This window comes from Cygnus atratus, chromosome 12 (genome assembly GCF_013377495.2).
Source record: "Cygnus atratus isolate AKBS03 ecotype Queensland, Australia chromosome 12, CAtr_DNAZoo_HiC_assembly, whole genome shotgun sequence".
Taxonomy (NCBI): Eukaryota; Metazoa; Chordata; class Aves; order Anseriformes; family Anatidae; genus Cygnus; species Cygnus atratus.
The window spans coordinates 2,559,434-2,573,199 of NC_066373.1; positions in this window are offsets into that span (position 1 = coordinate 2,559,434).

Here is a 13,766-nt window from a genome sequence, read left to right on the forward strand (position 1 = left end):
GCCGGTGGCTGCTCTGCTCTGGGCCCAGCAAAGGGGGCTCAGCCCCATCTCCTTGCCTCCGGGGATTAAAATGATGTTTGCTTCCTGGGCCCTGGGGTTTTTAGCTTTTAAAGCTACTAAAAATCTTTCTATAATAACACTGTCTGGGAGCGACAACTACTCATAACAGAGGGGATCTGAGATGGGGTTGGCTATAAAAACACCCCCAAGCTGGCTGGATTTATGGCTGATAAATCACCCCTTTTCCCATCCATCACAGCCCTTCCAGACGCTCATCACCAAACAGCAGCGAAGCCGCAGCCGTAATTTGTGCCACAGCACGAGGAGCTGAGGGAGGGGACCCCCTTCTTCCTATAGCCCCCCCGGGGATTTACGGAGCCCCCTTTTGGCTCCGAGGGGCCGGGGGGGGGGGGTGCTGCTGGCCCCCCACCTGGCTGCCCGGTTTCGGAGCCCCACCAAGTGTCTGCGGGGGGGAACTGCAGGGCTGGCTGGGCGCCCAGGGGTCCCGCTGCAGGGTATTTGGGCCAAGCAGAGGGCTGACAACACCCCCCGGCCCCAAAAAAATCCCCGGGGGACGTGGCCCCGTGTGCTCTCACACGGGGGAAAGTCGCAGAGGTGGGCGCGGAGCAGGAGTCCTGCATCCACGCAGCTGTGGCTGCAAGGGGTCCCCATCCAGAGGCAGGGACCCTGCGGTGGCTGTGCCCTTGGGGGGGGAGGTCCCTTTGCTTCCCCAGGCCGGGGGTCCTTCTAGATCCAAACAGAAAAGAAGACATCTCCAGGAGTTGGAGGCCTCTCATCCCATGGGAGGTGTCTAAGGATGCGTGGCAGACTCGTGTCCCATCACTGATGCACTCCCAGCACTAAAGCATTTGATTTCATCCTTCTCGAAGGGTTCGCAACCGAAACTGGAAGATTCCCATAGAGGAAGATGACTTTTTATTATTGTATATAATGATATCATTATTTTTTATTATTATTTCTTCCTCCCAGGCCCGTTTTACAGCAGCACAGGGATGCAGCTGGGAAGCATCGCAGCTCCTGTTTCGGGGCGGGCTCTCGCTCAGCTCTTCCAACCCACTGTTTTTGGGCAAGGTCACTGCAGCTCCTTGGCTTGGCCGACTCATTTTCACCGGGCTTGCACCGTGCCCATCTCCCCTGGCTTCCCAAAAGCTGCCAAGCTCAGCAGGGAGCAGTCCCTGGGCTCAGCCCAAGTCATCCCTCTGGGAGCAGAGCGGGATGTGCAGCTCCCCAGGGGCCGGATAAAAAGGACAGTCCCTGCCTTCTCCTGCCAGTGACTGCATGCTTCCCTCCCCAGCTGGAGCTGGTCGAGTGTGATGCTCCAGCAGGCTTCCTCAGCCAGGGGGATATATCCAGGAACACGCTGCAGGGGGGCTGGGGGCTTTGTCTGCGGTGGTTGCAGCGCTAGCAGGGTATGAGCCCATGGGGCACCTTCCCTCTGGGAAGCTCTCGCAAAACCCGAAAAACTGAGGGCATGTCCTAGCTGGGAGCACAAGTGGAGGTCACCAGGTGGCTTTCCTTTATAAATAGGGCAGGGCCGTGCTCTCTCTGCTGCTAGCCAGGATCTCCAGGGGCATGTTCATGAGCTTTTCCTACAGTTGCCCAATGAAACCGGGCATTTTCAGCTGTGACCATGAGACAGAAGCCCCAGGGAGCTGGGTGAGACACGGGGCCACTCGTGTCACCACTGCACCAGGGCATCATCTCCATCCTTTGGCTAAACACAGGGAAACTGTTCCTCGTCCTCCTCCTGCCCAGGGCTGGGTGCTTGAGGAGCCCTGCACATAAACCCAGGGCTGTGGCACAAGCAGAAAAGGGACGGCTGTGGGGCTGGCAGCCAGCAAAGCCTCTCCTTCACCGAAGGGAGGCAAAATTGCGCAGCTTTCCTTGGCTGGCCTCTCCTCCAGCATGCTGACAGGGCTGTCTGTGCTCTTCTTTTATGATCCAAAGGGCGCGAGGGTACTCGAGAGGATCCGGATCCTGACGCAGGCAAGGACAAGGATGCTCGGCTGTGCTAGCAGGGAAGTGAGTTTCCCAAGCTGACACTGTGGGTGTTTTTTTGGGTTTCTTTCTTTTTTTATTATTTTTTTCCCCCTGTCTGCTGGCAGTGACAGCATATAAAAACATCCTGAGTAACGCGTGTCTGGTGCAAGTGTGCAGGGCAAAATATTTGACGTGCTGAATAAATGAGCAGGAGGGAGATGTCGGCCACGGGGGGGCTCTGAGTCACGGTTGTACAAGCAGCGCTGACACCTTCCCTGCAGGCAGCTGCCAAATGTCCCCGTCCCCAGCACAGTGGCCCCACCTCTGCAGGGATGCTTGCACCATCCTGACCCCAGGGACATGATTAATTCCCCAGCACAGGCAGCCAGCTGGGGTGGCCTCGTGGCTGATGGAGAGGAAGGAGATCTGAGAAAATGCTCCTGGGTTGCACCCTGTGGCTTGGCCCCCACCTTCCCTTCATCTCGTGGGGATGCTCAGCCCTGCTCTGGACATCTCCCAGGACGTGCTTATTGCCCAAACAGCCCGGAGATGCCCTGCAAAGGGCTTCACCTCCCGGCTCTGACTCAAAATACCGTGCAATCCCCCCCCCGCCATGCAGCTGAAGCTTGTGCCGTGTTTTTCTGGCCGGTTACTCGCGGTCGCTCGGGTGGAAAGCTCGCTCAGGCAGCAGCAGCAGAGCATTCAAGCAGAGCGCCATGGCTTTTCCTGCCCGTCCCTTTGCAGCTGCGAGGGAAAACCAGAAGCTCCCGGCCTTTGCTGCTCCAAAGCTCTCATTTCCCGTGGGGTGTGCAGGGGGCGGGGAAGACCCCCAGCTCAGCCTCCGGCACGAAGAGCCCCCGCTTTGGGCACGGCACGGCACGTGTCCCCCTGCGGCAGACCCGGCTGTGTTGGGGACAGGCTGTCCCAGCCTCCTGCTGGCTCTGGTGGCACCCGCTGCCTGCGGGGACAGCTTGTGCCAACGAGGACAGAAAGTATTCTGCGATGCGCTTTGCTTTTGCAGCGCGCGCGCGTGACTGCGAAACCTTCCCCCCCGCCCCCCGCAGCCGAATGCGTCCTGAGGTTTGCGGCTATGAAAGCCAACGTGTCTCTTTCTTCTTTTTAATTGCTATAATTTGTCCGGCTCTCATGCCCAGGCGGGAGCGAGGCTCGGCTTTGAGCTCCCCCGGTGGATTTATTTCGGGTTCCGTGCTGCACGGAAAAAAGAAGCGCCGCAGACCCGCGCTGCGCCCCATCCGCGCGCCCCGCACATGGCTCGTTTCGGAGTCATTTCCGTGCCCCCAGTGAGACTCCTCTCGTGAATAAAGCTGTGTGGGATCAGAGGCGAAAAACCACAGCCTGGGAAATTTATGCAGAGGAGGGAAGGAGGGAGATTGCTGCTAGCAGGCGAGCGGCGGGGCTGATTGCTCTTCTCGAGCTGGGGCTCATTAACGGGTGGCTGGATGGAGGGCAGGGTGTGGCGGCACGCGAATGGCCTTGGAGCAGGGGCTGCTGCCTCCTGCCCGGGAAAGGATGCTTGGGGCTTTTCGGGTGCTTGCTTGGGGCTCCTGCCTGGCCCCAGCATCCTCCCGTGGCAGCCGGGCCCTGCGATGCTTTTCTCTCTCCTGGGGAGGAAGAGGAGCGCGGCCGTGCTCCGCGTGCCGCAGAGGGATGGGGTGAGGCTGCTGCGTAGGCACGGCCTGGAGCAACGAGGTGCAAGGTCAGAGGATGGAATCGTCGAGGAAAACACCTCTCTTTCCGTGGAAGAGCCTGAAATCTGAAAGTGCGCAGGGCAGGAAATGCTAAAGGCTGATCCTTGGCTCGGTACGGGGCTGGGAGCAGAGGGCACGAAGCAGCACGGATCCTGGGGTGGGATGGGATGGGATGGGGTGGGACACATTCCCCATCCTGTTCCACTGCTGCAAGCAATTCCCCAGCTGGGGGAATGTCCCGGGACCTGCCCCCATGTCCAGGCTCCCCACACCCACCCCGGGGTGCCCTGGGGTCCCCACAGCTCTCCAGCACAGGGGACCCCCTCTGGAGCCCCTTGGCTGTTTCTGTGGCACCCCCAACCTGCAGCTCGCAGCTCGCTGTGTGTGTGCATCCCCGCCATCCCCGTCCCTGGGGTCCTGCCAGCAAACCCCCCCCCCCCAGCTGGCCTTGTTTTGCTCGGCAAAGGCGGATGGGAGCCACCATCTTCCGAGCGCCGAGCGTTTTTAATCTCCTGCTCCCGCTCCGTGCAATTAACTCGATTCCCTCCCCTCGTTTCCTGCAGAGGTTTAATTAAAATGCATTGTTCGCCTCGCCAATTATTTGCTCTGTCCCCCGGATAACCTCTGTGCAGCGGCTGGGTTGCTGGTGGGGTTGTTTTTCCCCCCCCCTTGTTGCCAGTGAGGTTTCTCCCCGCTCCCCCTGCAGCCTTTACCTGCCCGCGGCCGCCCCGCTCCTGCTGCGGGTGCTGAGCGGGTGCTGAGCACCCCCTCGGCACTGAAGGGGGGCGAGGAGCAGCGTGCCCCCGAGCAGCTGAAACAACAAGCCCTTGTTGACTTTCCTTTGAGCTCCCCGGCCCTCGGCAGCTGCTGCTCCAGCAGGTGATAATTGAAACCGGGCGCCGACCTGGATGGCGGCAGGGCTGCAGATTTCGCTCGGATTTCGTCCCCCCCGGTGGTGTAAAAAAGGCACCAGGGCTCCGCGTGGGGACAAGGGGACACGGGGGGGGGGGGGGGGGGGTGTTGGGGGCTGCACCCCTTTAGCTCCAAGCCCAAAACGTGGCCGGATCGGGACCAGCAGGGTGCAGCCCCCCGAGGTGCTGCGAGGTCACCGAGGAAAGGCAAATTTCCTCGAGCCCTGCGTTTTGGGGAAGGGGCGCTCAGCTTCCTAAAAATAGCGGGGCTGAAACACCGAGCCGTTCCCGGCCACGCAGTGCTTGAATATCCAGGCTGAAACACCGAGCTGTTCCTGGCCACGCAGTGCTTGAAGCGGGGCCAAGGCAGCTGCTGCCGGGCGTCCCCCCGGCGCGGCGCGCAGGTGGCCCCGGCGCTGGGGCCGCAGCCGAGGTTTCCAGGTTTGGGTGAATTTCCTTCTGCTCCGTGTCCCCCCCGGGGGCTTCCTGAGCCGGGGGGCACCCGGAGCTGCCACAGGGTGAAATCCCAGGGGATGTGGTTTGCTGAGTCCCAGCAGCAATGGGGTCCTCCCCAGCTGGGAAGGATGCGCGCCCCCCTCTGCGCACAGCCCTCTCCAGCTCCCTGCGCCGTGTTATTTCTTGGCATCAGCTCCAGGTGTGAGATTAACGGGGAAAACTCTCACTGTGGGTGTCCGTCTGTCTGTCTGCCACCTGTGATCTGAAAGCCGTGCTGCTGCCATGCAGTTTGGAGCCTTTTGGGGTTTGTCCTTTCGCTCTGCCCAGAACCACCCTCTTACATTCACTTTATTTTGTCCAAAATGATTTCCAGAGTGGCTCTGCACCACTCTGAGCTCCGCCTTGTTCCCATCACGTCTTGGGGAGGGAAGGGCCCAGCTCCAGGTCACAGGAGGGATGTGAAGCCCCACGGTTCTCCTTGTGCTGCACTCAGACCAAGCACGCAGGCGGTCCCCATGCCCCCACAAAATCCAGAGGGGACTCGGATGGTCCTGCTCCGGCCTGGTCCCCTGTAGGGAATTTCTCACGTGTTTCTGAGAGCCCCTTGTTTTGTTTTTCCAGGCTTGAGACCCACACGCCCGGTTGTTCCCGTGTCTGTGTGTGTGCTTTATAATTGGAAGCTCTCGGCTGCGCGCCTCTCCCATGCAAAGCAAAGGCTTGGACGCAGCAGGTGGAGATTGAGCCGCGATCGCTGCTGCCAGAGTGAGAATTTGAATGAAAATTTAATTTTTCCCCCGCAAAGCGAGGAAGCGGCTTCCCGGGGACGTGGCCACGAGGCCACTGTGACCTGGCCTTGCAGGGGCCAGGAGCAGAGCTGGGGGGGCTGCAACTCCCCCCCCCCCGGCTCACTGAGTCCCCTCCTGCAGCACCCGAGCCCCCTGGGGAGGAGAACGGGTGGGTGCAAGGCAGGAGCCCCTGGTGCTGAGCGATGCTCTGTGCTCAGAGCCACAAACCCTGGAGGGGAAAAAATTCCAAGGAGGAGCTGTGCTGCTGGGTGTGCAGAGAGGCACCGAGCCCCAGAAGGGGCTGGGGGCTTTCGGGGACGTGTGGCCCCGTGGTGGGGGGTTCTCTCTTGCAGAAGCTTCCCCCATGGATTTGATTTTGCAGCCCGTGGATTTCTTTCTGCTGAGCGAAGCCTGCTTGGCTGCGGAAACGTCGGGGTGAAGGGGCGGCACGGCTGCAGGAACCGTGTTCCTCTGGTCGATTGTTTTGGTTTGGTTTTAATTGAAAGACAAAAGGTTGTGTGATGGAGGGAGCCCAGCTTCCCTGGAGCTGCGGTGCTCTCATGGGAAGAGGAGAAAGGCAACGGGGCAGTGGCAGACCCCGACGGCCTCCTGGGCCAGCGTGCTGAGCCCTGGCATGGAGGAGAGCCCATGGACGGGCCCTGATGCTCACCCCGATCCCAGCACTCTTAACCCTAATCCCAACCCTAATCCTAACCCTAACCCCAGTCCTAACCCTAAACCCAACCCCAACCCCAAACCTAACCCTAAACCCAAGCCCAAGCCCAACCCTAACCCTAACCCCAAACCTAATCCTAACCCTAACCCTAATCCTAACCCCAACCCCAACCCCAAACCTAACCCTAAACCCAAGCCCAAGCCCAACCCTAACCCTAACCCTAACCCCAAACCTAATCCTAACCCTAACCCTAACCCTAACCCCAACCCCAACCCCAACCCTAACCCTAACCCCAACCCCAACCCCAACCCCAACCCTAACCCTAACCCTAACCCCAACCCCAACCCCAACCCTAACCCCAACCCCAACCCCAACCCCAACCCCAACCCCAACCCGAAACCTAACCCTAACCCTAACCCTAACCCTAACTCTAACCCTAATCCCAACCCTTTCCTGGGGAACCCGGGGCAAACCAGGAGCTGCCCATTTTTGGGCCCCAGCAGGGACCGGTGGCAGACTTTGGGGCGATCCCTGCCCCGTCCCATTGCGGGTTGGGTCGCTGCCCCCACGGGGATGGTTTTCCTGAGCAGCCGCCAAGCCCAGGGAGCCGGCCCACCCCGGAGCAGGGGGGCGTCTATTTATGGGCTGAAAAAGGAAAATCGTCCAACTGCCGAAATTGGCAGCGCATCCCCTGACTATAATAAACAGCTTCCCTTCCAAGGTCCCTGGCTATTTTCTCTCTGTTTTGGCTTGGATAGGAAGATTTATTTTGTTTGCTGCTGGGATTTTTTTTTCTTCCTTCTTTGGAGGCATTTAAAGAAGACAAAACCCCCAATCCCATGCTAGGTTTGTGTCCCCGAGTCGGTGGAGGCACCAGTGCCACCCACGCTTGCTGCATCCCTTGAAATTGGGCATTTTCAGGCGGATTCAAAGCCCACCGCAGACCTGCAGGACTCACGGTGCTGCTCAGGGCTCAGAGGACGTGTACCTCCAGGGGGGCCTCGATATTTCATAGACAATAAATCCCAAACAAACAGAAAAAAAACCAGGCCTCTGCAAAGAGTTTTTCTGGCTGTGAGGAAGGAGGGCGCGTGCTCCAAGCAGCCCTTTTCCTTCCCCACCTCCCTTGGGCAGGTGCGGGCTGCAGAAACACGTTTTGGGAGCCCCCCCTTATGGGTACCCCTTTCCCCACCCTGCAGAACCCCCCCGGGAGCCCTTGTATTTTGTTCCCGTGGGACACAAAGGGCATCAAGGCGAAGGACCGATGGCGAGGTGATGGTGCCCTCGGTGTAACCCAGGCAGGAGCGATGTGCTCGCTGGCATCCACGCGAACCGAAGCGGGGTTAATCTCTCCCGTCCTCTGCGTTATGTTGCAATTACCCTGCCATAAAACCAGTGACCACAGATGCCTGGGAAACGAACGGCCGATTTAATTGCAGCGTACAGCTTTACCGCCTGGATATTGGACTTGAAAGGGGCCCGTGGGGGTTGGCTGGGTGGGAAATGCTCTCAAACCCACCCTTGCATCGCCAGGTGCTGCACCGAGGGGGCAGCGAGGTTTTGGGGTGAGCTGGGTGCCGTGGGGGCCCCCGGCCAGGCCACGGGCTGAGCAGCTGCACAAGGCAGGGTGCGATGCTGAGGCCGTGTTAATGCCCCGGGCTCCTTTGGTGTTTGCATTCCTGGTTCCAAAATAGCTGGGCGAGGAGGAGGGGGGTGGATAAATCCGTATGGGCGCTTGTTTTGGAGACCGATTTAGACACAGCCTCACCGAACGGCCTGGAAAGCCCGCGTCCTGCCTCGTCCCCCAATCCCCCACTTGCTTAAATCACAATGAGCAGCTCAGATATTTGGGAGCAGAGCTGGGCTTCGGAGGTAGCCCCAGCACCTTAAAATCAAATGGGAGACCCCAATTCCCAGACCCCTGTGACCCCACTTCCCAGCGCTGGCTCTGCAGCGGGGTTCAGGTGCTGGAAGCCGCTCTCCCCCTCACCGCCTTTACAAACCCACCCAAAATCCGAGTCGTCCCAGATGTGCTGCCAACGCGGCGAGCCAAGGCCCCCTCGGGCTGATCTCATCGGGTTCCCTCCTCCCTTGGCTGCTCTCAGCATTTATTCCATTTATCTCTGGCCCAGCCGCTGCCGGCGGTGCCAGGGCAATCCATCAACCCCCCCCCCCCTTCCCCGGTGCGCGGTGCGTGCGCCCCCACGGCCAGCACGGAGCCTGCTGAAGGCATCGATCCCCCTGCTCCAGGGCTGTGCGGGGCAGCAGGGCCAACTGAGCTGGCGCATCCCCAAATTACCGGGGGCTGGCGGTGCCCCTTTGGGGGGGGGGGGGGTTGGCACCTCCCCATGGCACCCCAGGGCTCCGTGCGCGACCCCAAATGCTCAGCCGCAACCCCAATTTCTGAAAGCATTAAGAAGTGGGCTGATCCTTGGGGGGTGGCTAAGCCGGGACCTCCTAAAGGTCCTGCTTTGAGCCCCCGCTGCCTCCCCCCCGGGACAGGGGGTGCAGCCCCATCCCGACCCCCCACACCTGCACCCAACACAGGGGCCGTGCGCCTGCGCCGCGCACGCTGCGTGGAGCAGGATCAGCCCTTCCTCGCCCCCAGCCCCGGGGATGCACGGCCCCGGCGGAGGGCTCGGATGTGTCCCCAGTGAGCTGCAGCCCCAGGAGCTGGCGCAGCCCCGAGCCAGGTTTGGGAGCAGGGCGCAGGAGGCTGGTGAGGGCTCGCCTTGGCAGAGCCGCGTGGGGAACAGCTTGCGGCACCGCGCTCCCCCCGCGGGCGCCTGCTGGGGTGCGTTCCCTAACCTTTCCTGCCTCCGTTCCACTCCTGCCTTTCTCTCTCTCTCCTCTTTTTTTTTTTTTCCCCTCTTCCCCTAACTGTAAATGCGCCATAAAAATGGATCAAATTGCTTAAATCACTGTCATTAAATCAGTGTGAGTCCCCCCTCCGCCCCTGTGCTCGAAGCCTGGCAGAGAACATTTGTTCCAAAGGCTGAACAGCCGTCTTATTGCTCTGAAAGCATATTTGCTGCTTGATGGAAGGAGGAGAGGGGGAGAAAAACAGCCTGCAAGGGGAGAGGGAGGGGGGAGAAATCACCGGGGCCTGCTTCTCCTTGGACACGCGTGCTGGAGGGGGGAGCGGGGGCCGTATCCTGCGGGCTGGCTCCTGGGGAGGCGGTGTGGCAACGTGGGGACATGGGATGGGGACAGCCAGGGGCTGGCTATGGCTTGGTTTTGGTGCTGGAGGGGGTGCTGCAGTGGGACCAAGCAGGCAGTGGGATGCAGCTCCTATTGCCATGGGTCTGGGGAGGTGATGTGTCCCGTGTCTGCCACCTGGGTGCCACCGGTGACCCGTGGTGTGCTGGTTATTGGGCTCACCAGCCCCTAAAACCCCTCAGCCTTGGGAATTTAATGAGGTTGGAGATGCTGCTGTACGGCTCAGCCACCCGTTAGGAGCGGAGGCGAGGCCGAGCGCAGGAGCTGCTGCGTGCTCCCACGCCGGGATCGAGCTGCGTGGGGGAACGCAGAAACACAGAAACGCTCCACCCAGGTGGTCCGGGAAATCCCCGCGGAGAGAAAGCAGGGCAGAAAACCCCGAGGAGAGCCTGGAGCTGGAGGCGGATCAAAGGCCGGGATGGGGAAGGGCGAGCAGCTCCGAAAGGCACCACCAAGCCTGCCTCGAAGGCATGGGAACGCTGAGCCTGAACGTGGCTCCCTCCCCATCCACCCCACCGGGACGGGATGGAGGGGTGGGAGCAGCCTCAGGGCCATTGCAGTAAGGGTGCTTTGCCTCCAGCACCACGATCTGACCCCAAGGAAGCTGTGCAATGGGCCACGGTGGGGTGGACAGTGGTGGAGCACAGCAGCCATCAATCCTGGCACCCCAGTGCTGCTCAGATCCTGGCTCAAAAGCCCTAAAAAAAAACCCACAAAGCTTGGAGGTGATGGCACAGGGACAGAGCCGGTGGGGACGGGGAGCCTTGCTCCTGCCTCTGCCCTGGATGCAGTAGCTAAAAGCCAACAAAGCCTGAATGCAAAACAGCTCCGAGGGCTGGAGAGCTGCCCGGTTTGTGCGCCGCCGGATTAAAAAGCACCAGCTTGCAAAGGCTGCCTGCGGGGAGCTCAGCCTGCCCGAGGCACGGCTCCGCTCGGCTTCGGGAGGAGCTTCTGGGGCCAGGGGGCACGGAGCCCTGCGGGGGATCAGGAGGGAGGGGAAGCCTCGAGTCTGCTCCCGTTTGCCCCGTGGGGACCTCCGTGGGGCAGAGCCTGGCTGAGGGGGCTCTCCCAGCTGGATGCTCTCCAGCTTCTCGTGCTGGGGGTGGTCAAGGTGTCCTGCAGGTCTTGGCAGGGTGAGGGGTGTCCTCCATGGCTTGGCACCCAGCACCTCATCGTAGGGGGGCAAGGCGGCCCTCCCTGCGTCCTTGAAGCCCCCCTTGGTGCTCTCCCTCACTATGCAGCCCCACACTCACCGGCCCTGGGGGTCCCTGCTATGGGATGGGGGCTTCCTTGGAAATGGGAGTGTGGGGAGGCCGAGGGGGCTGCTGCCTCCTCCAGGGACTTGTGTTCCCTGGTGCTTTGCACGTTAATTAATCCCAGGGTGTGGAGCTGCTTAATGAGTCCCCCTCCCCTCCTTCCCATGGGAAAGCCAAGCAGCTTCTGCTCGTCCCCCAAGGGAGATGCATGTGGAGGTGATCCCTGAGCATCGTGCTGCTTGCTGAGGACACCTGGGACAGATCCTTGGCCCTGGTGTAAATCAGAAATACCTCCCCTAAAGGTGGGTTAGCCTCTCCTGGTTCTGTGACACTTGCATGTGGGAAAGCAGCGCTGGCAGGGCTAATCAGTATTTATTTAAACCCATTGAACGCTGGGGAGATGGACAGCTCACCCATTCACACCTTTGCTCTGCTTTCTGAACTGCCTGTGGGCAGCCGAAATGTCTCGCCAAATGCACTGATGGAAAAAAAATGGATGTTAATTCAGAGGAAGCAATTTCAGACAGAGGCTCATCTCCGTAGCCACCACCAAGGTAAGGAAGTTGTTCACCTAAAGCCAGGAGCAGCGATTTTTTTTTTCCTCTGGATCCTCCTGGAGCAAAGCTTGGCTCACCCCGTGCCCAGCTCGGGGGTCCCAGTCCCACCCGTGCCCTCCCAGCTTTGCAGCACTTGGAGCTGGGTCCCGGCCACAGGAGCCCTGCCTTGGGTGGGTGAGTGTCGTGTTAGGGGCTTGGCCACCTCCATCTAGCAGGGAAGGGGATGTCTGCCCAGGAGGAAGGCACTGCAGGCATAAATAGGACCAGGCAGCACGTTGGGACCAGGCTCAGAGCTCGAGCTCCCAGCTGAGCACCTAAAAGACCCGCTCAGCTCCAGGTACCACGTACCACGAGATGCTACGGCTGGGATTTCCTCCCTTTCCACCCCAAAACGTGCCGAAAAGCAGAGATGTGTCACCAGCTCGGGCAAAATCCATCTGCCCTTGGCTTGAAGGACGCGGGCAGGCATCACAGAGATGTTTCTGCCCCGGGACGGGGAGAGCAGCAGGGCGCACGTCCCTCCCGCTGCAGGCAGTCGCTACCGCGGCGCAGCCCCAGCGGAGTGCTTGCAGCTCCCTTTATTGCGACTGCGTGTTTATTGCTTCCTGATGGGAAGGCCCACATCTGGGACGGATTTGCTTAGGACCTTGTTAGGGGGTTGTGGTCTCGACCGCTCTTTACCTCAGCCTGCCTGTAATCCTGCACTTTGGCTAACTCCTCGGCGAGGAGGCTCCGCGCGGCGCTTCGCGGCTCGGGGTGCTGCACCTCCTGAATCTCCTGCACTTCCTGCACCTCTTGCATCTCCTGCACCTCCTGCATCTCTTGCACCTCCTGCACCTCCTGAATCTCCTGCACTTCCTGCACCTCTTGCATCTCCTGCACTTCCTGCATCTCCTGTGTGTCCTGCACCTCCTGCACCTCCTGCACCTCCTGTACCTTCTGCATCTCCTGCACCTCCTGAATCTCCTGCACCTCCTGCATGTCCTGCACCTCCTGCATCTCCTGCACCTCCTGCATGCAGGAGGCCATCAGAGTGCAGACCCACCAAGGTTTTTACCTCTCCACACTGGCCACCAGCCTCCCCGTGAGCTTCACCGTGGGGGAGACAAACTGGAGAGAGGCAGCAGGGCTTGCTAGCACTGCTGGTTCCAGTCTGGGCTGGAAACCCTGCTGGGGCACGGATGGGAGGCGCACAGGAGGAAGACCTGGGGGAGGAAGGAGGCTGCAGCTCGGCTCTAGCTGCCTGGGAACCTCTCGGGCTCCAGGCTTTTTCCTGCTGAGGCCCTGCGGCTCCCGCAGCGTGAGCTTGGCTCGAGTTGCACCGTGCAACGTATGGATCCAATACGGCGCCGGCGGAGCAGCCCCACAGCTCCAGCAGATGCAAAGTTTCGAGGAAATTGTGGCTTTTTTTGCATGTGTCTTTAAGCTCTGAAGCCAAACAGGATCTTTCCCCTCCACCTCCCACTCTTGCTGGGAGGTAACGGGGTAGCAGGCTGCTCGGCTCTCCTCGGGGGGCTCTGCTGCCACTTATTGTGCCAGCGGGAGAAAAACCCCGCTCGGGTTTTTGTACCAGGTGTGGGAGGGAGGCTGCGGGATGCCAGCTAGCATCTCCCAGGTAGCCAGGGGCAGGCGTGATGGCTGTGCTCATTTCCAATTAAAAGCTGATTTGCTGCAGCCCTCTCCCGACCTTCAGCCTGGCAGACTCATGTTCTCCCAGGGAAAGCAGCCCTGCTCGCCGCCTCCCTCCCGTGCAGCTCTCGTTTCCTTCCACTGTGCCCAAGATAACGCTCTGTCTTGCTCTGTCATCATGTCTTTATCTTAACCCTACAGATTTTTCCCTTCCCTAGCGAGCTGGACGCTTTCTTAATGCTTATTGACAGGGTTTTGCCAGCACAATACAGGAGCTGGGTGCAGGAACCCAGCCGGCTGTGCCTGCCCCCAGCACCCCGCAGCTGACGCCACCACCACATAATCGGGGTCCCAAGGGGTTCCCCCACCCCACACATCCCAAAGCATCACCCCTGCCCACCAGAGCATCCCTCCTCCGCACGTGTTTTAGAGATTTCCAGGCCAGCAGCCAAGAATTGCAGCCCGGGACCTGCAGGTTGCTGGTTTCTGGCTGAGACAGGCAAATCCTAGGACAGAGGGAGGGCTCCCCGCGCTGCGACTGCAATTACAGCTTCAGATTTAGCAAGC